This window comes from Myotis brandtii, unplaced genomic scaffold (genome assembly GCF_000412655.1).
Source record: "Myotis brandtii unplaced genomic scaffold, ASM41265v1 scaffold1261, whole genome shotgun sequence".
Classification (NCBI taxonomy): domain Eukaryota; kingdom Metazoa; phylum Chordata; class Mammalia; order Chiroptera; family Vespertilionidae; genus Myotis; species Myotis brandtii.
The window spans coordinates 24,520-27,544 of NW_005354431.1; the positions used below are offsets into that span (position 1 = coordinate 24,520).

The 3,025-nt window shown below is 38.9% G+C and overlaps 1 long non-coding RNA gene across 1 annotated transcript in view; it reads left to right on the top strand.

Annotated features, from left to right (window-relative positions):
- LOC106724952 overlaps positions 1 to 3,025 on the top strand; it is a 10,680-nt gene that overhangs the window by 5,097 nt on the left and 2,558 nt on the right. The window contains exon 2 of the long non-coding RNA XR_001360775.1: positions 2,149 to 2,156. This is a non-coding gene — a long non-coding RNA (uncharacterized LOC106724952). The remainder of the gene's footprint in view (positions 1 to 2,148; positions 2,157 to 3,025) is intronic.

Below are 3,025 nucleotides of genomic sequence, written 5' to 3' on the forward strand. Positions count from 1 at the left end.
CTATAATAATCTGAACAATAAAGATTTAATTAAAAAAAAAATTCCATGGTGTGAATGTATCACAGCTTTTTTATCCACTCATCTACTGATGGGCACTTGGGCTGTTTTCTGATCTTAGGTATTGTAAATTGTGCTGCTATGAATAACCCTTCCTTTTTAAAGCATTGAACTGAAAGTTGCATACATCACTTCCTCTCTCACTCCAATCACCAGAACATAGCCATGCCCACTTCCAGAGAGAAATAAAACACAGTTGTGGCCAGCTAAAACTCAGAAGTTCCATTATTTTTTTTTTTTTACTTTTTTACAGAGGAAGGGAGAGGGATAGAGAGTTGGAAACATCAATGAGAGAGAAACATCAATTAGCTGCCTCCTGCACACCCCCTACTGGGGATGTGCCCACAACCAAGGTACATTCCCCTGACTGGAATCGAACTTGGACCCTTCAGTCCAGAGGCTGACGCTCTATCCACTGAGCCAAACCACTTAGGGCAGAAGTTCCATTATTAATAGAATTGGAGAAGGGGTAGTAGGATGCAACCAGCAGTTTCTGCTAAAATTATGTGAAACAGGTATTTTCCAAATCAATATTTTTACTTACACTTTTTGATAAACCATATTTTCTCTTTTTTATATTCTAGTTCATCTTTTAAAATCTTGGTCATGACTCAGCGATTATGCTATCATAACCCACTATAATGGTGACCTATAATTTGAGAAGTCTACTGTGTCAAATATGGTAACCAGTAGCTACCTGGGTGATTAGGCACTTGAAATGTGGCTGGTCTAAATTGATATGCATTGTAGGTATAGACCCTGCACCAGATTTCAAAGACTTAGTACAAAAAATATGTAAAGTATCTCATTAATTTTTATAATGATTAAATGTTGAAACAATATTTTGGATATATTGAGCTAAGTAAAACAATATTAAAATTAATCTGTGTCTTTTTGGTGTGTGTGTGTTTTAATTCTTTCTTGTTTAAAGTATTACATAAGTCTCCATTTCCCCAGTGACCTCTCCCCGGCCACCCCCATCCCCCAGCACATGCCCTCACACCCCCCCTCATGTGTGTTCATTGGTTATGCTCATATGCATGCATACAAGTCCTTTGGTTGATCTCTTATCCCCTCACCCGCGGCCTTTCCTCATAGGTTGGACAGTCTGTTCAATGTTTCTATGACTCTGGTTCTATTTATGTTGTTCATTATATTCTCACAGAAAGAGAAACTTGAAAAACAATCCCATTTACCATTGCGACAACAAATATTAAGATAGCTAGGAATACTACCATTTGCAACAGCATGGATGGACCTGGAGAGCATTATGCTAAGCGAAATAAGTCAATCAGAGAAAGATAAATATCACATGATCTCACTCATTTGTGGAATCTAATGAACAACATAAACTGATGAACAAAACAGATCCAGAGACAGAGAAGTATCGATCAGAACGTCAAACCTCAGAGGGTAGGTAGGGGAGGGTGGGGGTAAGGGGGAGAGATCAACCAAAGGACTTGTATGCATGGATATAAGCCTAACCAATGAACACAGACACCACGGGGTGAGGGAATGAGTGGGGGGGTGGGAAGGTAAGGGGGAGATAAGGACACATATGTAATACCTTAATGAATAAAGAACATAAAAAATTTAAAAATTTTAAAAAATGATACCTGGGAATAAATTTAACCAAGAAGGTAAAGGACCTGTACTCAGAATATCACAGGATGCTGAAAAAAGAGATAGAAGAAGACATAAACAAATGAAAGAATATACCTTGTTCATGAATTGACAGAATCAACGTCATTAAAATGTCCATACTACACAAAGCAATCTGTAGATTCAATGCAATCCCCATTAAAATACCAATGGCATACTTCAAAGTCATTGAACAAAATCTCCAAAAATTCATCTGGAATAAAAAAAGACCCCAAATAGCTGAAGCAATCTTGAGAAAGAAGAACAAAATTGGAGCAATCACAACAGCAGATATCAAGCTATACTACAAAGCCACTGTTCTCAAAATGCCTTGTACTGGCACAAGAACAGAGATATAGACCAGTGGAACAGAACAGAGAAACCAGAGATTGACCGAAGCCATTATGTTCAATTACTATTTGACAAAGGAGGCAAGAGCATACAATGGAGTCAGGACAGTCTCTTCAATACATGGTGTTGGGAAAATTGGTCAGATACGTGCAAAAAAAATGAAACTAGATCACCAACTTAAATCATACACAAAAATAAATTCAAAATGGATAAATAAAAATCCTAGAAGAAGCCATGGGCAGCAAAATAGCAGACATTTGTCATAGCAATATCTTTAACGATACAACTCCTGCTACAATGAAAACTACAGAGAAAATAAACAAATGGGACTACATCAAAATAAAAAGCCTCTGCACAGCGAAAAAAACCATCAACAAAACACAAAGCCTCTGCACGAAAAAAACCATCAACAAAACACAAGAAAGCCCACTGCATGGGAGAACATATTTGCCAATGTTATCTCTGATAAGGGTTGTTTTTTTTTTTTTGGTTTTTTTTTTTTTAAATATACTTTTAAATGAGCTTTTAACTAAATTTAAACTCAAGATTCCAAAAGCAGTCTGAAGCTTTTGGCCTAATATGGTAGGCAGTTAAACAGACATGAGCACGGCAAGGACGATGGGCCGAGTATAGGTCAACAAGGCAGAAAGCCCCGGGGTACCTAGCAATGGACAACTGTAGGGTGGGACCTCATCTCCAGGATGCCCTTTCCTCCCTAGAGATAATATCCAGGCCTCAGTTGTGTTTCAGCTCCAGGCTCAGAAAAGCAACAAAACCACACAAGTGACACCAAGGGTGACCTCAGGACCAGCTATATTGACTAATGACCCCCTGCCCTGGCTCCGAAAATGGCCCTAAAAGGACACACTTGAAAAGCTGATGAATTGGGATCCTCTCCTGGGATCACTCCTCAAAAGTCCTTAGGAAGACCCAGCCTGCTCTCCCTCCTGGGAGCACACCTGAGCCTTTCCCTTCT